This window comes from Erpetoichthys calabaricus, chromosome 9 (assembly GCF_900747795.2).
Source record: "Erpetoichthys calabaricus chromosome 9, fErpCal1.3, whole genome shotgun sequence".
In the NCBI taxonomy this organism is placed as follows: Eukaryota; Metazoa; Chordata; class Cladistia; order Polypteriformes; family Polypteridae; genus Erpetoichthys; species Erpetoichthys calabaricus.
Window position 1 is genome coordinate 166467286 of NC_041402.2, and position 26475 is coordinate 166493760.

At 38.4% G+C, this 26475-nt stretch overlaps 2 long non-coding RNA genes across 2 annotated transcripts; both read right to left on the reverse strand.

Moving 5' to 3' along the window:
- Positions 1 to 738: 738 nt before the first annotated feature.
- LOC127529110 (uncharacterized) lies at positions 739 to 5322 on the reverse strand. The gene is made up of 2 exons (XR_007935798.1): positions 4540 to 5322; positions 739 to 1371 (listed from the first exon to the last, which is right to left on the reverse strand). It is a non-coding gene; the product is annotated as an uncharacterized LOC127529110 (long non-coding RNA).
- A 1959-nt stretch (positions 5323 to 7281) lies between these two features.
- LOC114658244 (uncharacterized) lies at positions 7282 to 13784 on the reverse strand. Its single transcript, XR_007935739.1, has 4 exons — positions 13706 to 13784; positions 13409 to 13501; positions 10909 to 11246; positions 7282 to 7524 (listed from the first exon to the last, which is right to left on the reverse strand). It is a non-coding gene; the product is annotated as an uncharacterized LOC114658244 (long non-coding RNA).
- Positions 13785 to 26475: the final 12691 nt, after the last annotated feature.

Sequence of the window (26475 nt, forward strand, 5' to 3'; positions counted from 1 at the left end):
GTGCCATAACCTGTATTCATGTTCTTGTTATTTATATTTAATTCTCTCCTGGTATTTTCTTTGTTAAATCTGTTTATGTTCTTCTTGCTTGACTGGCAAAATTTAATTTTTATAGTAAAAAGGACGTCATCAACATTACAGAGAAAGTAAATATACTGGGTATCACACCTCCTTCGTTTGTAATATTGTGTGCTTTAAAACTTTTCATTGTCATTATAATACATTTTTTATGTAAACATGTTTAAAGCCTTGCAAATGTATATCTAATAAAATGGCTGATTTTAGGTATGCATATGAAACCATATACAAAAACACTTATCATATATGTAGATCTAACAAATGTATAAATTGAGATACTGGCATGTTCCGCTTATAGACATGCCATGTAAGAAGTTTAACGCTATTATCAGCCTAACTTTGTACTCTATTTCCATCCTAGACAGTCCTCTGTTTATTTAACTAATGTGTTTTTGTGATGGCCTGTGCTCAGTTCCATACATTATTATGACACCTCATGAAACAGACTTCATCCATAACACTTGAAACAATGTTTACATGGCTTTTCATTTAGTTAATATATTCTGGTATGCTTTGCTGTTTGGGTAAATGTTAAAAGCGTCAGAAAAATTGCAATTGGTTGCCAACAAAGTGTGAACATCTGGATCAGGACAGAAAACATTAACAAGTGTATCGACATGTTGGCCTCAGGGTGTACTCTTTAAAACATCAGTACATGCATATTTTTCATAAGAATCACTGGAATATTTATTTCAGGATATTTATGACATGAGAACAAGGTTATACAAAAATCTAAACAATGAAGTTCTTTAACATGAAAAAAAGCTAAATGGATAGATTAAACGCTATTCATTTCACTTTGTCTAGTTGGGAAATGATATGACCTAACATTCTATCATTTTGTGTACAATATGTCCTCTTCTTTTATCTAGAATCTAGTTTGTTTCTTGCTCTGGAAACGCAAAACCAATCAAACCAGTTCTGTAAGTGATCTTTCCAAGGGATTAAACGTGAGCTGTTCTAGGCATAGATTTTTTTGAAAGATACAGATTATTTCAACAAATATTAACATAAAGCTATACAATTGGTGATGATACAGTTGACATGCAGAAATCCTTGATGAATGGATAATGCCCTGGTACAGTGAGTAGGTGTTACCACCCCAGAGTGGTGGGCCCTGATTGTTTTCTCCATTGGATGGCCTTCTGTTTAGAGCCTTTTCCTTTGTGCTATGTATATCACTTCTGTTCTTCATAGCACTTCTTCACCTTGCTTTTCAGACTGGCTCGCTGCTGGTGATTGAGTAGACATACTTAAATACTCTGCATCAACTCCATCAGGATTCTCACGTTCCTGAAATAGAAAATACAAAGAGCATAACTTTAAGGAAGTTTCACTGTAAACAGTGTAGTATTCTAAATAACCCAAGTGCAGTTTGCTGCTGATAAATATTGATGTTTTTCAAGTCCATTCTTGGGACTATACCTGCCATGAATAAAATTTGATTATTCTAACTACAGTATGAAAAACGTCCACACATCTTGGGTTCAAATCCTATATCTAATCATTGCATGTGGTGAATTTGTGCAATTCCCTGTTCCTGTGGAGGTGTTTCTCCAGTTAGTTCAGTTTCACCTTCCACATTTCGCAGAAAACATTTAAATTAAGTTGCTTGAAGTTTTAAATCGGCCCTGTGTGTGGACGTCCTGCAATGGGTATGTGCTCTTTGAATTGCTATTTTCTACATTTCATGTGATACTGCTGGCATACTCTCTGGCCTACTATGACTCTGAATATGGGGCCTCTTAATTAAATACAGGATGGTGGAGCACTAACTAGGACCACTTTCTTATAGCCCCCAGATACCTCATCAGGAAACTCTGTATGGATATTCAAGGTATTCCTGTATCTGTATGGGTTTTCTTCAAATATCCCAAAGTCACCTGAAGTAGGATGATTGATGACAATAAGTTGGTTCTCTCTGGGTAGGTCAACCTGTGTGTGTACATGTGTCCTGTATAGTGTAGTGGGGGCGGCAGGGGTGGCCCGCCCCGGGCGGCACTTTTAGGGGGCGGCAAAATTTCACAATAAATAATAATAATATCTTGTAAAAATTTGAACCATACCTAAATAAGGGGGCAGCGGAATTTTCCTCCGCCCTGGGCGGCTGACACCCACGCTACGCTACTGATTGGACTAACACCATGTTAAGAGTTTGGTTCCTGCTTTATTGCTTATTTTAACAGTATTGGCTATGCCACATTAACCTCAATTGAATAAGGTAAATTTGGAAATGACAGGATGAATATTATCCTTACTTTTCTGATAATTTTATTGGTTTAGCTGTACAGATTTCCCCACACACATGTGGAAACACTGTATGCCTGTAGTTACAGTGTTAAAGTTCTGACCTTGATCATTCATTTTCTCTTGTTTTGTTCTTGTGCATGAAAGAACAGCAGCGATGCATTGATCCACTTTTTTTGGGCTGAGGGTGTACTGGGGCTGAGATCCTGGTTATACAGACTTGCTCAGTGTTGTTGTTGTAGGATGTGAACAGGCACCCCGATCATTCTTCATGCTCAACACTTGTCTGGCCATTTCTGAACTTCCTAATTTTTTCCTAAGCCCTTTTCCATGGTACAACACTGTCTTCATATGTCTTCTATGGACTTAAGCTCCTGGTACACCTTCAGCACCTAAAAAGCAAATCACTGCTCACTAATCTTCTTTAGTGCAAACAGAGAGCAGAACACCCATGTTTACACCTAGACAATAATAAGAGAAACTGACTGATCAATGTCAAAACTTTAGTACTGTGGTCACGGACACAATGTGCTTGCACAAGTGTGTTGGGAAAGATGTACAGCCAACCCAAACAAAATTATCACAACAATACAGAAAATTGACTTACCCCCGTTTATTTACCTGTATACCCTCAACATACACTTATGGTGTTGTAACTTTGGTGTGCTCCAGTAATGATACAGCCAGCAATTGTTTTACCTATGTATGATAGAGGAAGTGGACTGCACTACTTTTAGAAACAGTGGAGATTTGTAGTAAGAGGTACCACCATTGATATCTGCTTGTTGTGTTTATTACTAGAACCTTGAAATGTTTCTGTGTATGGGCTCACCATATCCTACCTTACATGTTTACATATATGACAGTTGTTAAGCTCTCGCTCACTTAAGTAAATACATTTTGTCAAAATGTATCCATTTATTCAAGTCAACTTGCTTTATTTTCATCCCATCCATACACCATAGTACAGCATAGAGTGGCACAAAATAAAGTTCATCAGGACCACAGTACAACATATAACACAGGACAAGTGCAAGACAAGTAAAGAGGTGTACAATAAATAGATGCTGTAAGACATAATGCGTAAATTAATAGACAGTAATACATTGAAGTAGGTAATAAATAAATAATAGCAACAACTAATAATTAAGACAACAGTAGTAAACAAACGTACCACATACAAATAAACTACTAAGTGCAGAACTGAGGGCCGGGGGCAGCACAGTGTTCAGAGTCTGAATGGCTAGGGGGTAGAAGCTATTGCAGAACCTGTCAGAACTTGCTGGGATGTTACAGTACCTTCTACCAAAAGGATTGTGGGAGGGGTAGACTTTGTGAATGCAACATTTTATAAAGATCAGGTTCCAACAAAGGTTCAAATACCAGCCAAAAGTCTCAATGGAACAATACATTTACTTGGCCACTGTGTTTATCCAAAGTGACTTGCAACATCTAAGATACAATTGGTTATATTTATTTATTTATTTTTTCAATTGGAGTACAGGCAGTTGAAGTGACTTACTCAGGGTCCCACAGTGTCAGGATTTGAACCTACGTCCACATAGTTGGAAGTCCAAAACCTTAACCACTTTGCTTCACTGCCTGCCTAAACCAAATTTCAATTTCTTGTTCATTTTACATTTATTTGTGTAAATAATAATTATATAAGTTAATGTGTTTGATTCAATATTACTGTACAGTGCAATTGTTAGTATTATCTTATGTGCAGTATGGACCATTCCATAGTGATTTTTATTAAATAATGTACTTCAAGTAGATTTTTTAACAGATAAAGTATTGGTTTGACAGATAAAACTTACAAATGAGGAGTATTTAATAGAGTAAAAATGAAAAATATACTACATCCTTACAGTGGATTCAGAAAGTGTTTCGACGCCTTCACTTTTTCACATTTTGCTATGTGAGATTTCACCTTTGTCAAGGTGAGATTTCATTTTTTAATTTTCATGTTTTTGCAAAAGAAATTTTAAATGCTGTTTTTGCTTTGTTATTCTGGGGTTTTGTGTGTTTCTTGAAGTGGGGAAAAATGAATTAAAGTGTTTTTAGCATAAGGCTGAAACATAAAAATTCAAAAAAAGAAGTGAATACTGTCTGAATCCACTATATACTACTTTATTGTAAATTTTCTGATTAAAAATAAACATAACAAAATACTAAAGGAAAAGGTTTACATAAGAAATACTTATCCATTACTTTTTGATTACTGTTGTACATTGATTCATCACTTCTCTTCGTTTTCTTGTGCCAGCATACGTAGACTATTACACCATTGATCACACATACCAAAGATCCTACTAATATAAAGAATCTTGCTGAACGAAAAGATGGAAATTCAGGCACTTCTTCATTAATTTTGCAATCTGTTATAAGAAAAGAAACAGAAATAAACTTTTATTTTTTATTACATTTTTGATGCATATTTGAAGAATACTGTATATTTTAACAGGTGTTTGATCCGCATGTTGCTGGGATCCTAAGCTGGAAATAGGAAAAGGGCTTAAAACTGCTGGGAAATATTCCAGATACCACCAATATATTTTATGTTTGTTTTGCATATACATACAAATTATTAATTTTGTGTTTAACATATGGAAGGTGATTTGCTTTGCAAAATTTAGGATGATGATGATGCTAAAATTTTGGAAACTTGTCTTTTTCATCCCTTTGCTTTTGTTCTAGTACACTGACCTTTATAAGTTGCATAGAGGCTAAGGAGTTCAGCTTGAACTAATGATGCTGTCAGCTCACATCCTACCTTCGGTTTACTCTTTTACTCTGTGACGGTCCGGGTCAGCTCCACCCTTCATAGTTACGTTCAGAGGCCACTTGAACCAAGAACCGTCAATAGCCCAAAGATCAGCCAAGCAAATGAGGACACACACAGTAAGCATGGGGCTGGTGTAAAGTGTTCAGTGCTTTTATTTACAAATAAAGGCAAAGTGTCCAAGAGTGCAGTTCAAGCTCTACAAATACAATAAATAAATGATATCTTGCCTGAAGAAAGGGGCCTGAGTTGCCTCGAAAGCTTGCATATTGTAATCTTTTTAGTTAGCCAATACAGTAAAAGGGTCATTTTGCTTGACTTTTCACTAAATAAATAATGAATAAAGTGATATGAAATGTGGAGGTTAAAATCAATAATCCAATAAAAACAAGGTTAAAATCCTAAGCAAATTCTTCCCTAAAGACATGAACCCCAATACCACTTTCTAAAATCTGGAGTCTCATTTGCATTTCCCAGCAGGACCTTGCAGAATGAGGAGACGCCTGCTGACAGGTGCAGTCAGCCTTTTTTCCCAGGTTCTGGTTCCCACCACCAGTCCCTCGGCTTCTGTAGGAGCCCCCCAAATGAACCTCACTCACATCTCCATCAGCCAGTCCTTCAGCGTCTACACTAAAGAAAACTGTATCATAATAGTGGATTTTGCCAAGAAGGTATTTCAGTGCTTTCCAAACTTTTTCCATGGCAAATGGTCTTTCAAATTTCTACTCAACATCCCAGAATAATAGGCTTGTGTATTTACACTTGTGGGAGTCGAGAAAAAAAAAAGTTTACATTAACAAAACATTTTGTAACTCACGTACAAGTATGAGATTTACAGATGTTGGGTCCATTGTAAAACATGTTAACTTGCATTTCTTTAAGAATTTGTAAACATTTAGCATTTCAATGTTTTTCTTACAGTAGTATATTTCTGAATTTCCTTTTTTTATTTTAATGGCTTTAAAGTCTGAATTAGCTACTTAGGCTAACATGCAGTCTGTGTTTTAGGTGGCTGGTGAGTAGACAAGCAATGCTAAAACAATTACAAAGGAAGACAAATCGGAAAGTAAATTTAGTTTAGTCTCTTAAGTTATTTTTTGACCACTGGCTTTCATTTACTGTACCTTGCTCATCTTGTGGCCTCCGTAAAGCATCATGTCAACTTTGGTCCCACACATGTAATCTATTGTTCATCAAAAGCATTTTTTTAATTGCATTTAACATTTCTGAGCAACAATAAGCAAGTTTATCTGTTTTTCTAATTTATTTTTTATGTTAGCTGCTCTTTCTCTTTGATAATGTTTGAGGCATTCAAGAATCCCATTTTTGGGGTGGGTGATGTTTTCAAGTGTCACAGCTGCAGTTCCCACCTGCTTCTCTAAGCAACTGTCCACAAGTCATAAGCCTACTGCTTTTGGTACAGTTGCCTAACAACACCGTTACTAGCAGAACATTATCAATGTGTATATTGCAAAACTTGAAGCCAATACAAAAAGATTATCATCATGTGTTTGTAACACTGTAAATAAAAAAAAATATCATTTTATACCATTTAAACAAATATAGTAATTAGCAGGATACAATACTGCACCAATTTTTATAAAATGCCCTTTCAAGCTTTCAACGAGTTACATTAATGGCATCCACATAGATTAATTTGTCATGCAAGCTCCCATTTGAACAAGATTGCCGACTGTTCAGTTTTTTGGTGCATCATTTCATGTGAGTAAGGAATTTATCATGGATTTCAGACACTATCTTTAAAGAGAACTGCTTGGTCAACCACTTTGAAATAAGTGAAATCTGGCAGAGCTTTTTGTCTTGTGATTTGCAGTGGAACACGACAAGCAGGACTCAACTGAATTGCAGAATGGCCTGCTTGTTCAAATCGATTATGTTTGCCTTTTGTAGCCTCACACAGTTGCCACTGTCACTCTTGGGGATATTGTTACAGAAGGCACTTTTACAAAAGCTATAAAACTTTTGCACAAGTCTTCCAGGACACCCCACAAGCCTATGGGCCTGGAGACAAGCATAATACCCCTGATTTTAACAATCCTTTGGAAACAATGACCTAGTAACGATTACAACAAATTCAACTTATCACATTGCAAGCTTACCTGTTGTGTATGGCTTTAGACACGCTCAGTTTTCATGGTTTTTCTCTGTGAGCTCGCAACATGGTTTTTGACAACACATGTATACTGTTGGCAGTCATCTGTTGCCACAATCCATGCCTTTAGTTTTAGAGACTCTAAAGAAATGCTAAGATTAGAGTGAAGTGCTTCAAGCCTTTTCCATCTACCATCTCCATCTCTGTATTTTTTGCTGAGAAGGCAGTGCAGATGAGTGATGCATTACTTCCAAGAATTGCTCATGGTGGTGATTGCCAGCATCATATATTTTGACAACATCTGTGGATTTGAAATGGTAAAAAAAGTAATCAAAACAGAGTTTTGCTCATTATCTTAGCCTTTTTCATTGTTTTATCCAGCATAGGAAAATCTTATATGTAGTTTTTAGCACTGGGACCCCATCTTGCCTAATTGTGCTGTTTTTTCCATTTCATGGTCCCTGCTGTAATGTTAAATTTAGAAGTTTAAAATGGTGGTATATAGCATGAAATACTGAAGCCATGCTATGAACAATTAATAGCATAATATAGGATCAGCCTGATCAGCTCATTTGAGAAACACGTTTTTTATTTTTTCAAATGTTTACCTTTAGTTGAAAAAGTGCTATGCTTTGCATACAGTGTAATTTTGTTAGTGCATACATTCAATCGTAGACATTTATTTAAAACAGTTTTTTCGTTTTAATAGTTTACAAAGAAATCTGTATGCAGACAATAAGAAACAATTAATTTATCAGTAAAATCAGTAATTCATCTTTTACTGATAAACTAAATCAGTTAAAACTTAAAAACAAGATAATTACTGTATACATACAACCATGGTTTTGAGAGAATACGCTTCAGTGGTCCATATGAATCAGAACATCATAACAAAACTGAACTGCAGTAAAGGATTGCCAATGGCAACCCCACAAAGCCCATAGTATTATAACTGCTCTCATGTCAGAACTAAATGCCATCTGAAAACCATCATTTACTCTCATTGAAAGAAAAAGTGATTGTGTCTTTCAGTGGATAGCTACAATTACTAAGAAGGAATACAAGAACCATTGCTCAAAAATGCAAAAAAAAAAAATGTTAGATGACATGTATCTGCAAAAAAGGAAGAAGTGATAAGCAGCAATTTGCCCGCGGCAAGCTGTATATATAACCAAATGCAAGGTCTATCTTTCAAGAATAATTTTTGTAAAGCATCTGGTGATAAAGAATGATAAATCATTATCTTGCAGTGATAACATAAACTAGTAAGCATCCCGCCGGTGATGTCTAGGTATACATGACTTTGAGTTTGTGTATGGAATGTAAAATCAACTTTTAGGACTGCATGCACTCAATTTAAAAGCAAACCGCTATCTGCATTCATCTGGCGGGCAGTATAGATGTGTGCAATGAACTGTATTTGAAACTTTTCCTCAATGAAGATAAACATCTGTGAATAAAAAGTTTATTTTCCTTTCCAAAGATAAACATCTGTACGTTTCATACAGAGCAACAATTGCAAGGTTTCAATTTTATACTGTGATCTATAGTTTCTAGTATTTTTGCATAAGTCTATGCATCTTTTCTTTTTTATTTGTGGTATATAACTCACATTATATTCTTAGGTTAGAATGAGTGGTTAGTTCGATGAATCAAACATCAGGATGGGGCCTATCTACAGCTGGGAAACAGGGAAGTACAGGCATACACTCTTAACATGATAAGGTATTTTGCACATACTTCGGTGGTTAAAACTTTAGGACAAGCTGTCTATCATCAAAGTGACTAGCCATTATTTCTAACTAATGCTTTGTTTCCAATTTACCTTAGAAGTGTCGGATTGTGGAGCTGAGAATGGTGTCACACCCAGGTTGACTGCATTCCAGGAAAACTTTTAGGAAACCACTATTGGACGCGACCAGGGTAAAATTTTGTCGTGCTTGCTCCATGGGAATACATACAAGTTAATAACAATAAGTTACATGGTATTTTTCATAACCAAACTATCCACAGATCTAGAGGTTGGACAGTACTGTGTGTATGACTGATATGAAAAATACCATGTAATTTATTGCTATTAACTCGTATTTATTCTGATGGCGCAAACACGACAAAATTTTTCCAGGTCGCGTCCATAGTGGTTTCCATAAAAGTTTTCCTGGAATGCAGTCAGTCAGTTAGTTAGCTAGTTAGTTATAACAGTTACTTTTTCACCATGAATTCCTCTTGGCAGTTTTAGGTTTAGGCAGAGTTTAACAATTTTGACCAAAGTTTTTGTAAAATTTCTTGAGGCACTTAGTTTCATTCCAAAGATGTTATACTGTATAACATTAATCAGCAAGCATAAGTGAGCCAATTAACTGTCATTCTATCTAAGATTTTAGGGCTTTATATCCAGACTTTGCTATTATTAATTTTACTTATTTCAATTTACATTTTCTGCTACTATTATTCCATTTTATAAAATTGTGTTTTGCTTTTAACTTTGATAGTTTGTCTGCCATCTTGGGTGATTGAAATAACAAAGTCAATACCAGGGGCACCTGATGTGAGTAGAGCTATCAGTTGAGGGAAGGATGCCTCCAGTTGTGAGTAGCACCATTGGTAAGTAGCTATAAATAAGGCATTTCAGCCCCCTAGTGTCTCAGGAACACTCAGCAACACCTGCCTGTCTGCTCAAGCCAAAGGGTAGCACGTTCTTAAGTGGAATACTAAGAAGTGATAGGCTGTGCAGGCATCAATCATGGCTTAAGTGGATAGATACGGTGTGTCATTCTGAGTGAGTATGTTAAGCTTAGAGTGCAGAAGAGCAGGGCCAGCCCATAACTAATTTGATGAGCCCCACTTACCCCACGATAATACATAATGCCACTCTGCTATAAAGTTTGAATCAGTTCATTAAGAAGATTTTATTTAAGTTAATATGATAAACAAAACTCCATTCACCCATCTCATTGTACCTTTTAGAAAGTTTAATTTTCACAATGTACAGCACAGCTTATTTTGACACAACATTGGAGAGAATCTTAGATAGAATGACAGTTAATTGGGCTCACTTATGCTTGCTGATTAATGTTGTATATACATCTTTGGAATGAAACTAAGTGCCTGAAGAAACCTTACAAAAAACGTTGGCCAAAATTGGTAAACTCTGTGCCTAAACCTTAAACTGCAAAGAGGAATTCATGTGAAAAACTAACTAACTAACTAACTAACTAACTAACTAACTAACTAACTAACTAACTAACTAACTAACTGTTAGTTATACATGATATCAGGATGATAAAGCTCCTTAGTCAAAATGTAATTACTCCTCTTGTATGTCGCTGAAAAAGATTGCATAAGTGGTTTTGTGCACTTCACTTTATGTCTTGTACCGTTGTAGTCTGATTACTGTGGCATACAGATCACATTGATCTTTATCAATATAAGCATTATGTTGGGAGTCACACAACACAAAAAGAAAATTCGAACCATAAGTTTCGGGAGCACCACACTAAAATTACTTTTCTTTAGATGAGTGTAAGGAATATTTGTCATTATTACAAAGGCTTAAAGTGTTGTATAATAAATGTCATTTCTTGCTCAATTAACTTACATTTTTATGTAGTGTATTATGTGTGTTACGTGCATTGTGTGCAATTTCTATTTCATAAGATTGAATACTACAAGTGAGAAGACTAACCTTCCACAATCAGCTCGATCATCTTCTTCTTTCTTCTCCCGCCCATTCTGTGCTGCAACAGTAATATGTACTCTCCACTATAGAAAAGTTCAACTTGTTGAGCTGTATTGAACCATTTTCAAAGTCCCGTGCTCTCCATATGTAACTTTCCAAGAAGGGTGAGGTGCTGGGAAAATAATAAATTCTTCTAGACTTATAGTCTCTTCTGTGTTGCCAAGTAATGTCCAGAAGCTCAGAGTTGCTTGGGAGACTGTAGTTCACAGATAAAAGAATGGATCCTCCCTGGACTGCATACAACCTTGGCTGTACAACTTCAATTTTCAGCCTTGCTTCACCTTCTGTATACAATAAGGAAAAAAAAAGTATAAAGGACACCATTAACCCTTAAAGAAATGTTTAAAAGTGTAAACATTTAACACTTTTATGTATCTCTCTCAAATCACGAAGCAACAATATCTAGGTACAAGCAGAAGAAATGAAGAGGACCCCAGGTTGTTGTTTAAATGATACTCAAGTAGACTTAACAAAGTTCTACACCTACAGCTTCCAAATTGCTATTGTTTACTATGTTTTCCCGTTTTTTTTTTTGTCTTTATAGAGTCCTAGATGACCCTGTTTTCCCCTTTATACTCTTTATTATGTAGACTTTTCCAGAATGCCTCAAATCCCATACACTTATCATTCTGGTAAGGTTCTGTACTTTAGTACTTCCTCCCCTCTTCCCTTATTTTTCTCTAACTCTCAGGCAATTAGATAGAGTGAAAGAACAGGCAAGGGAATGTTACACTTTTAATTCATTATATATCGACTATGTAATAAAACACTAAGGTTTGTACATCCAGTCCCTCTTAGCAATCTGATTGGTCAGTTTGGCTTTGGAGTGTTTGGTCAGTCTGGCTTTGGTGATGTGATGAAGGAGGAGGTTCGAGTGTGAGAAGAGCGAGTAGGAGTAAAGGTGTATGAGGCACACTGAGAAAGTCGGTCACACAAACAAACACAGAGGAAAGGCACTGAGGGGGACACTACCTCCTAATGACTCGGGGATTGGTTAGGTAAACATCAAAGCACAGTTGTTCCTCTCAGTAAAGTAAAACATGCCTCCTAAAAAACTACTGTATCTAATACAAACTTAAACCTATTCTTAAAAGACAGAATATATAACAATGCTAGAAATCACAAATACACAACAGAAAAAAAACATTAAAAGAAGTGCAATTTGTGCAGTCCTTTAATCGGTTAATTTCTCCTTTGTATTCTTTAATTCTTGATCATTTTTATTTCCCACTACATCCATCCATCTATCTATCTGTAGTGGATTAGAGTAAAATATTACTCACTGCTAGGAGAGTGGAACTACTTATAACAAAGAGTAGCAGTTCTCTGCAGTTCATTGTACTATAAGTTGCCCATTTACCACAAGTCCCTACATGCCAGCTCTCGATCAGTTTAGCTCCCTTTTCCTGTAGAGTAAGGCTCTTTTGTGCTATCAAGTTGTGCAGTGGCAGCAGAATGTAAATATCGTCAGTCTCAGAGGAATGTTTAGTTATAGAGATTCACACGATGAGCAATGCCTCTTCTAAATGAAGAAGGGAATGCTGGCTGTGATTGATTGCAGGAATAATTTTGGATCAAGCAACAGGAGAATAAGGGATGCATACTGCACATTGAGAAGTTAAACCATGGAAGGAGAATGGATTCCTGTCCTCCCTTATCTCCTACCCCTTTTCTGAGAATCAGGAGGTGCTACTGCTTTGAAGTTCATCCATGCAAGATAAAACTCATTCAGAGCTGTGTAAACCACACTTAAAAATGAAAATCAGTTGTATAATTTTCACTTTAATTTAATGTTTTTTTCAGGTGATACGTAGCATTCACAAAGTCTACAGCGACATGTCAGTGTTGTACTTTCTATATAGACTTCAAAGGGTATACTGTTGTAAGTCTTAGAAATTTTAACAGGGTACAATTGTATTTATTGTGTACTTTTTACAAGCTTTATGTTCTTTTTACTCTATAGCTTTTGGAAACTGAGCATTTTTAAGAAAATGTCTAAAAATAATTAACAAACATGTTACATTTTTGTTTAGTTTTTTGCTAAACAAGTTAACCTGTTAGCAAAACCCAATGCTTGGCAAACCTAGGCAAGTCCAAACGAACATTAAATTTACAGAAGGGATGCAGGAATATAGTACTGTTAAGAAAGTATTTAGCAGCAATTCATTTTTTTTAATGTGCTGCTTATTATTACTAGAGATTGATCACTTAGATAAGATTTGTTTGTCTTGCTTGGTAACAATATTACATAGAATATAACTACTATTTACAGTGTTTTGTAACCTTTAAAACATAACACAGTAGTCTAAAACCTCTGAGTTGTCATAACATTCATAGAAATCATTTGTAGCCTAAAATGGTAAACGTCCTGCAGAATTTACATTATACACCTGAATACAGTTCATCCCCTTTGTCTCTGATTGTTGTAGCATCAAAAAGCTCTTACCTGTGAGGGTTACAAAGAGGGAGAGACAGCAAAAAATCCTGAAGTAGAGTGAACACATTGGAGAAGACCTGCATTAGGTAATCCTGAGTTTCCCTGGAGAATGAGAAGAGTTTTTAAAGTGTAAGCGTGGTTATGGAGAGAAAAGGGAAGAACAGGTCTAACAAGATTATTTAACTTTCAGTCTTTAAGAAAAGAGATCATCAACAAGGCAGACTGCCGTGTCAGATATACACCACTAGTTCAAAACACCTGCCTAATATCATGTAGGACCCCTTGTGCTGCCAGAACAGCTCTAACCTGTCGAGGCATGAACTCCACAAGACCTCCAAAGCTGTCCTGTGGTATTTGGCACCAAAACATTAGTAGCCAATCCTTTAATTTACTAAAAATTGTGAGGTGGAGCCACCATGGATTGGACTTGTTTTTCCAGAACCTCCCACAGATGCTTCATGGGTTTAAGAGCTGGGGAATTTGAAGGCCAAGTCAACATCATGAACTTTATATTTTGTTCCACAAACCTTTCCTGAACAATTTTTGCAGTGTGAGAAGGTGCATTATCAAGCTGAAGGAGGCCACTGCAATCTGGGAATACCACAAGCATGAAGGGGTATACATCGTCTTCAGGTAGGTGGTACATGTCAAAGTAGCATTCACATGAATGCTAACACCACAGGTTTTCCAGCAGAACATTGCCCAGAACATCACACTGCCTTTGCCATCTTACCTTCTTCCCATTATGCATCCTACTGTCATGTCTTCCACAGGTAAGCAATGCACACACACCCGACTGTCCACATGATCTAAAAGAAAGCATAATTCATCATACCAGCCACTTTTCTTTCACTACATCATGGTCCAGTTCTGATACTCACATGCCCATTGTAGGCACATTCAGTAGTGGACAGGGGTCACCATGGGTACTCTACACAGCCCCATACACATAAAGCTGTGGCCCACTGTGTGTTCTGATACCTTTCTGTCAATGTAAGCATTACGTTTTTCAGCAATTTGTGATACGGTAGCTCTTTTGAGGGATTGGAGCAGATGGGCTTGTCTTCACTTCCACGCACATCAAAGACCCTTGGGCACCCATGACCCTGTTGTCGATTCACTGGTTGTCCTTCTGTGTACCACTTTTAGTAGGCACTAACAACTGCATACTGGGAACACCCCACAAGACCTGCTGTTTTAGAGGTGCTTTGACCCAGTTATCTGGTCATAGCATTTTGGCCCCTATTAAAAGTCATTACGCTTGCCATTTTTCCCGTTTCCAAAGCATCATCTTCAAGAACTGACTGTTCACTTGCTGCCTAATGTATCTCACCCCTTGACAGGTGCCATTGTAATGAGATAATCACTGTTGTTCACTTAATGTTGTGGCTGATTCAGTGTATGTTAGAATATACTGTAATTAATGACTTCTATAAATTAGGCAGTAGATTGGAAAGAAAAATCATTACTAATCCATTTTTATGTTAAATATGGTGTTTAAATATACTAAATTAATACATGCTATAAAACAGGAAATAGTACAGGTATAACTAAAAGCAACAGTGTCCAATGTATCCACCAAGAGCTGAAAGCATAATTCTGTAACTTGTTAAAACCACAATAATAAATGTGCATCAAAAGTACTTGCTGTTCACAGTGTTATTCATACTTTTTATAAATAACTACATTCTTCCTAAATCCTCTACATTATTAATTATTAACCAAGACATGCACTGGAGTGTTTTACGAATTAGTATACAAATCTGCATACTCATACATTACCTCATCAGCAGGAATAATACGGTATACTGTCAATGATTAAATGATAATTGCTATGAAGTGTGCCTTCCATTATCATCATCTTTTTTAGACAACCTTTCCTCAGCAACTTGTTCCAACATCTCCTGGTAATTTCCTAGATGTAGACATTCCAGCTGAGAAAGATGTAATTCCTCCAGTTGGTTTTGGTTCTTCCCTTGGGTCTTTTCCCAGTGTGACCTGTATATCTGTAGTGGAAGGATTTCCTAAATATTTGTCCAAACCACTCTCTCCTTCCTTACTGCTAAGCTCCCCTTATCAAAGAGAGTGAGCCCAGCAACCCTGTAGAGGAACTTCAGGAGATGTCAACTATGATGGATGGCCGGCTTTCTATTCCGGCCCTTACCCCCAGGCCGCCAGGAGGAGCTCTCCCGACAGCATGGACGAGCCCCGAATTCCAGCAGGGCCTCATGGACTATGTGGTTTTTATGCACAGCCCTGCTGGATACCTTGGGGTCCACTGGGAGTCGCTGTCGGGAGGCCCGGGGTCTCATATATGCCCTATAACCCGGAAGTTCTTCATAATCCCGGGACAGAAAGAAACGACGTGCTTCCAGGGTGAAGATAAGGACTGTTTACCCTGACCCGGAAGGAATAAGGAATTGTCAGAGTGTATATAAAGGACTCTGGGAAAGCCCAGTACACTGAGCTGAGCTGGGAGGTAGGGTGGCGAAGTGTCTGGGAGTGGAGGATTGTTATTGAGTATTGGTTTTGTGATTATATGAGTAGTGTGGAGTGGAGGATGCTTTGTGCACTGTATAATAAGAAAATAAAGAAGTCTTATGCTTTTACCTGGTGTTTGGAGTGGTACCTGAGGGTTCAAGAGGTGGATCGATACCTCTACTGCTACACAACATATGTTAGGATGGGGATGTTGGCTAACCAGTAAATGGAAAACTTAATCTAAAGACTTAACTCTTGCTTCATCACCGCATTTTGGAACAATGTCTGCTGACACAGTACTGACGTACCAACAAAACTCATGATGTCCTCTTCCCATACTAATGAACAAAATTCCAAAGCATTTGAACAATCTGCTGTAGTTGGGACACATGCTTATCATTAAATTTAAAGAACAAACCCTTTATTTTCAGGAGAGGACCATGACCTCAAATTTAGAGGTGCTGATTCTTGTCTCGACCACATCACACGGCAAGACAAAATCTTTGGCAAACAGCAGAGACACTTGCAAACTGAATGCTCTTCAAGCATGCACTATACTTGAAAAATCATAAATATGAGAGATGATGAGACACGGCCTTGGTAAAATCCAATGTCCATTTCAAAAGAACTTGAGTAAATGCTAGTTATGTGAACACAACTCTTGTTAAGCGAATTCAGAGACTGAATGACATGAAGCCCATCTTTCAAAGGATGCTTCAGGATAAAGAGTCATGAGCATTTTTCTAATTCTCAAAACACATGTAACATCCATCCATCCATTTTCCAACCCGCTGAATCCGAACACAGGGTCACGGGGATCTGCTGGAGTCAATCCCAGCCAACACAGGGCACAAGGCAGGAACCAATCCCGGGCAGGGTGCCAACCCACCGCAGAACACACACAAACACACACCAAGCACACACTAGGGCCAATTTAGAATTGCCAATGCACCTAACCTGCATGTCTTTGGACTGTGGGAGGAAACCAGAGCGCCCGGAGGAAACCCATGCAGACATGGGGAGAACATGCAAACTCCACGCAGGGAGGACCCGAGAAGTGAACCCGGGTCTCCTAACTGCGAGGCAGCAGCACTATCACTGTGCCACCCTGCCGCCCTACACATGTAACAGGATTTACAAATTCCACTAATCTGTCAAATATGCTGTATGTGCAAGGGTAAACAGTTGTTGTAGATGGAATCTACATTGGTCTTCCTGAATATGAGAGATTCCATTCCAGTAGTTGGCATTGGCTTGTCAGGGAGGTTGAGGGATATGATCTCTCCATAATGGGAATAAACCCTTTTCTCTTCCTTTTTAAAAACTGAGACCACAACTCCGGCCTGCCAGTTCCTAAGACATTTTGCCCAACTTCTGCACAACATTATCTAAGATGCTCCCACAAAGCCTAGTTCATTCAGCTTTGCCAGTCTTATGTCATCTACCCATGAAGCCTTGCCACTGCAGAGCTTTTTAATCACTGCAGTGATGACACAGAATCTCACTTTTTTTAATATACCAGCACAATAATTCCTTGCTGGTACTGTTGAATAGTGAGAAACAACTACCCCTAGACTTGTTACATTTTGCACCCATTAAATACACCATATATTTTGGGAGGGTTCTGTCATTCTTCCACCTGAATAACACAAGCCAAAAATGAAGATGTCTCCATATGGCTTGTGGCAATCATAAGGTGCTGATTTCTCTCTACCCTTGCCTATACTACACTTTCAGTCCACGTACATACAGTACTCAAAGGAGTTGAAGCTCAGCCTAAGACTACCTTGCTTTTGAGAGAGTCTACAAAGTTTGAATGTTTCTCCTAAATTATTGAGCCTAGCATATATGTATACCCATACTGAGACCTTGACTGATTTAAGGACAAGTTATGACAATTCCCCTTAAAGTTAACCCCTAGGAACATTACTTGCAGGCCTTTGATTGGATAAGCACAATCTCCATATATCTAACATTGGTCCTCGCAATGAAACATCTGTCTGTTGGAGTGTACATTCCTGTATATGAGCTGCCTTGGACTTCAACTTTGGATGTCAGGAAGGATCAGATAAAGTCACAGTTGAAATAAGAATATCAGAAATATGTAAACATCAGTCAGAGCAAATGTTCTTACAAGGATGATTCATTTATCAAGATTTAAGTGGGATAAAATTACAAATCACCAAGATTAAATGCCTTTCTTGATATAAATCCTGTTATTTGTTACTCTGCCTGTTTTCAAACTTGGCTTGTCTTTCTCAGCCCCAGATGTCAAAACAACAGAAGGATATAATATGCTTGTATGTAACAAGAATATGTAATGGAAGATGCGTTTGTAATAAAAGATGGGTATGTAATGAAAGATCCCGTGTATAAAGCTAATTGGACATTTCAGACTAGCCACCACTTCTGATTAGCTTTATCAAATCAGTATAAAAGAAAGATCTTGACTTACTAGGGGGCTCCGCCCCCTGCTCACTTCGCTCGCCAACCCCTGGCGTTGGGACATGACAAAGAGTGAGATGTATGAATTAGATATAGAATAGTGTGCAGCTTTGGATGATGCGCATAGAAATAACAAATAGAGTGTTTGGCATATATTAATGTTTTATTGGAATGTGCTCCATGACGTCAGCATCCCGATTAATGTAGTCCAGCAGCGATTTGTATTTATCGGCTCTAAGTGAAGGCTGGTTGTTTTTTATCCACTGCAGATCATTTGATTCCGCTCTACATAAACGTCAACGATGTATTGTTGAGTCAGCTTTCCTGCATTGAGTAATGGATTAAAGTCATCCCTTACTGAGACTCTGTAGGAGAAATATTCTTTCATGGATACACGTGATCGTCTCTGTGCCTGCTGTTTTTTAATTCTTGAAATTGTAGCACTCCATCCTTCCTGTCCAGTTGGAAATAATATGGGGTATGTTAAAGTATTAAGAAGCGGAAAGCAAATGTCTATGCGTTGGAATGTAGGTGTGTTGTTTTTATCAGGACGTAAATGTAGAACAATATCTCTGTGAAATGGAGGCTCACCATCTTTACTTTGAAAGACAATTGCCACTTCATTAACGACGGGCAGATTGTATCGTCTTGGATCTTGTTCTTATCTCTGTGAAATGGAGGCTCACCATCTTTACTTTGAAAGACAATTGCCACTTCATTAACGACGGGCAGATTGTATTGTCTTGGATCTTGTTCTTTGTCCTTTATCAAGACCAAAGCAATTGTAGTTGCCGCTATACCTTCTGCATTTGCTTTTGTATTTGCCTCCTTTTCAACTTCATGTAGCATTTTTATAGACTTAGCTAATGGGTGATTGTTTATGACATGAGTGACGTTTCTCATTATAGGCTCCGTGCAATGTTTGTTTTCAGGAAGGTTCATGCGTTGATATCTAGGATGTAGATTTGTGCATATTTGCGTTGTTGATTTGTTTCAGGGTGCACTGTTCCAATGCGATGCAATATTTGTCCACATATGCGAAAGCAGTATGGGCCATTGCCTTTTGGTGGCCTGATATGTACTCCGGTAGATGCAAAAGCAAATGAACTATTGTAGGATCTAATGCAGTTCATAAAGTTTTTACTTTCAGGCACATCGTTAGTTAGAAGCTTCTTTAGATATTCAGGATATGAATGTTAAGGAGACAGTCTAATCTGACCTTTTTGACAACAATGTGTAAATTCATTATTTGTATTGCCAGTTGTTTCTTCTGTGAAGTTAAGTGAATGACAATGATTGCAAATGACATTCATTAATCCCAATGAATTTTCCTCAATAGTGGATTCCCTATTGAAGGCGTTTTCAGCCATTTGGCGTAAGCGTTTAACAGGTGTGTGGCGTTGATGTCCGCGACGGGCATGTTTTGCTTTTTGCGTTTGATTGCCTTTTTGTTGCATGTCCATTATTTGTGACGCGCTATTTTTTTCTTCGCCTCTGCTTTGCGCAAAGTCCGTTTCAGTCTACGCCGTGCATTGTTTGTATCGAGCCTTGTCCGTTTTTGTATGTCGGTCATTTGAGCTTTGTGCTTTTCGCGTCTTGCTTTTTTTTTTTCTGTCAGTTCATTTGCGCGTTGTACACGTCTCCGTTCATTTATTCTGTCTCTTCGCTCCCTTTTTTGTATATCTGATACGCGAGCTCTTTTGGTTTGAAATCGTGCTTCTTTCGATGCAGCACTTTGACACGCGAATCGTTTTGTACCCGTGCCCGTGTATTCATGACTTGTTTCTTTCTCAGCATGCGAAATATGGATAAGTAATAAGGAGGATCGCACTCACTGTTAATATGTATCCTTTTCTGCAGTTGAACGGTTAATAGTGCTGTATTGAAAGGACATCCACCTATGCTGACACCTATGCCGACACCTATGCTGCCTAGTGTGAAGGTGTTGACGTTCACTTTAGAATATGTGGCTTTGGGTGTCACTTCTTATGGATGTGTGGGGGGGGTTGTTGTTGCGTGAGCGTCTTCTTTCTTTTTGTGTTCCTGTGTCTTGTTTGAATCCCCCTCTTTGTGTGTGTCCCGTCCCTTGCTTGTAGGGTCTGTGAGGTGGTTTTGTGTTCTTTTTTTTTTGTCTTCCATGGGCTTGTTGAATCCCCCTCTTGGTGTGTGTCCCGTCCCGTCCAGTGCCTGTAGGGTGGGGGGGGGGGGGGGGGGGTCGGTGTGGTCGTGCCTTGCTGTTGTGCGCTCGTCTGTTCTTTTTTTTTGGTGTGTTTAGTTTTGTGTGCAATGTGTTTCGTGCGTTTGACTACTTTTTTATGTGCCTTTTCCTTTTTTCGTTGCTTGTTGCGCCTCATTTCTGTGACTACTTTTTGTATGTGCTCACTCCTTTTTTCTGTGGTCTCGTCCGCCTCTCGCGGCCCCTCATCCGCCTTTGTCGCCCTCTTTTGTCCGCCTTTCTCCGACTCTCGCGGACTCTTTTTGCGCCTGCGCCTCTCGCGGACCCTCATCCGCCTCTCTCGCCCTCTTTTGTCCGCCTTTCTCGGCTCCTCAGCCGACTCTCGCGGACTCTTTTTGCGCCTGCGCAGTACGTCTTTTTGCAGCTACGACCCATTGCCGGATGTGCCTGCGTCCATCATCCGGTTTAGCATTCTCGGTTAGTAATATGGATTACAACTTTGTCCTGGCAGAATTTCCTTCAGCTGCTATCAGACCTCTCTAGCTCCTTTGGAATGCACCTGTTCAACTGATGTTCTCATTTTCTCATTTCACTTCTACTACTCCTCTGCTTCAGTCTCTCCACTGGTTGATGTAAGGATCCAGTTTAAACCTCTTGCCTTGATCTACAGTTCTCTAAACAGTTCTGCTCCTCAGTATGCCCAGTTATTGGTCTCTCCTAATGTCCCATTAAGAGGCCTCTGTTCTGCCTATGCCTCTCTGCTGAGCATCCCATCTCTTGCTAGATGCACCAGGACTGAACAATGTTTCTCTGTACTTGTTCCAAAACTATGGAAAGATCTCTCTTTGTCTATTCAAACTGTGGCCAATTTATTTGTTTTTTGGCATCTTTTGAATATGTGACTATTCTTTAAATGCTCTGAATCTGTTTAATTTCTCTCCAACAGGATAGCTGCTGATGTACTGAAATAGAGTTTAGGATACTGATTTGTGTCTTAGTTGAGTTGCTGGTGTAGTTATGTATTAGTTATACTCCTTTGTGTTCACTTGTATTCTTGTTCTCTTTTGCTTTGATGTTTGTACCTTAATTCTTGTATGTATTATAACTTGCTTTGTATGTCATCTTGGATGAAGGAATCTGCTAAATAAATTATAATGAGATTCTCAGGAACACGCACACTGTTAAGAATTGTGAATCAGAGACATTACTAGTTATGCAACTAGACATAAAATCCGTACACATTTAAAAAGATCGTCCCCTCCTATTGAGTCTGTTTTAAAGGTACAATTTGTATGACTAAATTGACTGATTTTCACTGTCTCATTGAGTGCCATGAAGTTGAATATATTGAACTGACAGACTTACAGTCTACTATTAGTCATTTCTTAAGAGGAACTGCATTATCAGTTCTTCTCAGGGTGGATCCCTGCCTAATCACCACATATATATTTTGAAGTTTTTATTAAACACTTGTTTTCTTTGTAAAGCAGCCAAGTGACTGTGTGCTATGTGAAGGGAGCCAACTAAAATGAAGACTGATTTAATCTCTCCATGGAAAAATTTCCACTGTCAAATCAATGTTATCAGTTAACTCAAAATTAAGTCTTATATGCAGCCTGAGAAGTCATTTTTCTTTTGTATTTCATAGAACTGATCTCACATAATTTTTTTTTTTGATCAATTTTGTATTAAAACACAAACTGATAAATATACAGCATCAATAAATGGACATGGCGTTGAAAGTAACCCAACCCACCCACTCCCACCCTCTCCCACCCAGCCTTAGCCAAAGGATAATAAAACAAATCAAGAGGTTACAAGCCAAGATTTAAACAATTGAGCCACAGCAGACCAGAATTCAATTATATTACGGGAAGCACCATCAATCCATGCTGCAAACAACTCCAAATGTATTAAATTGTAGAAGGAGGACTGCCAGTTTTCAAAAGTGACACATTCAGGTGTCTTCCAGCGGGAGGCAGTAATTATTTTGGCTGCCAGCATACCCAGACAGAATAACTTGCATTCAGATAGTTTGAGCGGAAGCCTAGAAAGGTCTAAAAGAAGAAAGATTTGAGGTAACAGAGGAATACCACAGGAAAGAAAGGAAGACAGTAAGTGACAGATGTGTGTCCAAAAGGAAAAGATAGGGGGACAGTGCCAGATAAACCAATGGAACATAGTTGACAGAGAGGATCAGCAATGAGGTCCATCAGAAACCGCCTGTGGGGAGCAGGATAAAGTCTGTGTAGAATTTTGAACCGGGTGCGCTGGTAGTTTGGGATTCTAGAACAAAACCTTACACTGGAGAGAATGGTGTCCCATGAAAGAGATGAAGGGAGGGGAGAAAGGTCTCTGGACCAAACAGAAATCAAGGGTAGAGGTTTATAGGATGCTTTGCAAAGTAAAGAGTAGAGGGTAAAAAGACTTTTTTTTCTTGGGAGGAAAAGAACAAAATAGAGAGTACAGAGAGTAGTCAGGGAAAGCCCACATGTTCTGAGCACGGATCGAAGCTGCGGGTAGAAAAAGAAACTGGAACCAGGGAGATTAAAATGTGCTTGTAAAGACTGGAACATCGTAAACCCTGAACTATTAAACAGATCACCCCAAAATATTAATTCCAGCATGCTGCCAGGGAGAAAATATATAGGGCCAGCTACCTATTGAGAGAGCAGGGTTATGAAATATAGAATTGTGGGAGTGCCATTTTCCAGAGGGTACAAGTACATTTTTTCCACATCATGTCAGATGTTGATAACATATAGCAAAATAAGTCCCATGCAAAGTTTGGTGGGTTTAGACTTTAAGGAGACAAACAGAGCATCACGAAGAGAAAGTAGGAAACCAAGGGAGGATTCTATAGGGAGCCACAGAGGATGATGAGAGGAAGGACACAACCATGACAAAATAGGGCAGAGGGTGAAAGCCCAATGGTACAGGTCTAGGTCAGGCAGTACTACACCTGCACTCAATCTTTCTCTAACCAGGGTTAAATGTTTAAGGTTTGCCATTCCAGTGGAACCTTGAGATCAGTGACCTAACTTTGTACCAATATTCAGTAGAAGGTGGAAGTGGTAGCATAGAGTTAACAAAGTTGAGGCAGGGTACAGTTTTAATTTTGATAATGGCCAAACAAGATTGAAAAGAGAGGGTGAGTTTGGACCAGGTGTTTATGGATGTTTTGTTATCAGCAAAGATGTGGTGATAGTTATTAGATGATATGTCTGAGCTTGAGGCAGTAATATCAACTCCCACATATCTTATACTACTAGATAAAGGGATGACAGACAGTAGGAAGAATTGACAGCACATATCATTAAGGAGTAAGGGAGATGATTTAGACCAATTAATTTTGTAACTGCACAGGGCTTTGAAACACCAAAACAGTTTGAACACCCAAGAGATGTCAGTTGGGGCATTACCTAGGTAAATGAAAATGTTGTCAGCAGATAAGTATATATATACTAGCTGTCCCCCGTGGCTCCACCCAAATAGTAGTGAAACAGGACAGTGAGGAGGGCCTTGCCTGGCTCCCTACTCCTGACGTCACGCTTCCCCATCCCTTCGGCCCGCAGTCTATGTCTCGGATTAGCGAGAATATATTGCTCCTGCAAACAAACTATGATTCTTAGCGAGATGAGAGAAGTCACAAAATCAACAGAAATGTTCAAGCAAAGGATTAATGACATGTTATTAGAGGATAACCGTGAAGAATGTACGAAATCAGAATGGTCAGGATGAATTAATTTGCTAATGATTTTCTGAAAGCGCTGGGCCAGAACTTTAGCTAGTAGTTTTGTGTCCATATTAATCAGAGAGAGAGGTCTGCTTCAAAAGTAGAGTAATAACTGCAATATTAATACTAGGGTTTAAATGGCCAGAGAAAGTAACTGCAATAAGCATTTCAAAAAGAGGAAGGGATGAGTTTTTCCAGAATGCGTACATTTCCTCAGACAGGAGCTCGTCCATCCCCAGGGCCTTTCCTATGCTCATTGAGGCAAAGAGAAGGGAGCATCTAGAAGAGAAGCCTCATTCTTGGTGAGACAGGGAAATGGAAGGATGTTAAGGAATGATTTGATATCTGAGCAAGTGGTACCAGAGTTTTCAGTAAATAGTTTAGAGTAGTAATCTATGAATTCATTATTTATTATCTGGAGATCATTAGAAATTGACAAGATTTAATATGGATTTACTGTAAGGTATGGGGTTGAACAGGGCCATCATAACGCAGGGGCCCCGTGCTAATCTATGTATATTGTGACTTACTGTCAATAAATAAATAGTATACCATACTAAACTATAAATATTTGTTATTATGTTACAAGTGGACATTGGCATTCGCCTCTGATTTAGTATCAAAGTCACCTCTGTAAACTCATGTGCATTTATGTTTACGGATCTCATGCACTATATAATGTAAAAGTGTATATGTTAACGTCACTTCAACTCAGTTCTCTTGTGGAAGATCAGCCTCATCACAGACAGGCAGACACCAATGGTTCAAACCCACAACATGTTTATTTACGCTATTTACAAAGTAAAGTCCTGCACACAACCCAGTGCCCCTGCACTACACACCCTCAGTCCAGTCCTCTCCAAATCCTGTTCTCTCTTCACCGCCTCCACTCCTCTCCTCAGAGCTTTGTCCTCTTCCACCCAACTCCAGCTGACGACTGGAGGGAGGCGGCCCCTTTTATGTTCACCCAGACGTGCTCCAGGTGCCCTCTGATGAGCTTCCTGCGGCACTTCCTGGTGTGGCGGAAGTGCCGCATGAGCACCCGGAAGCACTCCGGGTGTCCCCAGTATTCCTTCCGCCAGCACCCAAAGTCCCAAATTAAGCCTTCCATTGCCTCCCAGGTGGCACCTGTATTATCTACAGAGCCAGTACTGAATGATAAGAACTTCTCTAGTTTGACACCAAGTTGTTTGGATCTCACATGAATTCTTTTATGGGGACCATGCTTAAAAGTGCCAATTCAGTTTTCCTAATTCGTAGCTTTCTATTTCTCTTTTTATGCATTGAGCCATCAAATCTAAAAAGAAGCTCTGGCAAAAAAAGCTAATGCATTTGTGTTAAAACTTGACACTTAATGAAAGCAATAGGATGACTTTCAGAAATTTGAGGATCCATTCTTCCTTGTTAATTGACAACTGGTAATTATACAACCATAGATAAGTTAGCTTAAGTAGTCAATTCTAGCTTCTTGTTGGCACTAAAAGAACTGACTCATTCAAGATTTTTTAATAATTCTATCATGTCACCTCTTAGATGTATTAGCTTAAGCTGACAAGATTCAAAGCCATCAAACAATAGCTCAAACTCAACAATTTTGAAACTGAAAACTTTTTGTACAAGATGAGTATGTATGAGTTGTGTCATACGTACCAGGTATTATCTTATACAAACAAGTTAACATCTCATATGCCAGCGTTTCTCAACCTTTAAGTACTTGCGACCCGAGTTTTCATAACAGTTTTAATCGCGCCCCCCCCTAACATTTTTTTGAAAGGAGCACACTAATACCAATTTGTTCTTTTTTAATGATATATCATAGATGCATATTTTATTATACCGACTTAAATTTTATCGACATTTATCTAACTCTATATTTATTTTTCTAGTATCAGAATGTAGTTTAAGTTAATTTGTTTTGGTTTCAATAGATGCATTTTTCATATTTTCGATTCTTGTTTTCTTTTTTTCACATCTTCTGTTTTTTACTTCGCGCCCCCCTAGTGGGGCCTGCCCCACAGTTTGAGAACCACTGTCATATGCACATGATAAAATTACATAAAAAATTATCAAAGTGTGGTTTAGGGTTAGTTAATTATGATATACATTTGACTTTGCAGGAGTTAGGGAATTAGTTTCATTGTCACTTACGTCCTTACCGAATTATTAGGGAAGTGTTTCGAACAGTACAAGTGTTGATAATTACTATTAAACTTGATCTGTTAAAACAAACATCATATG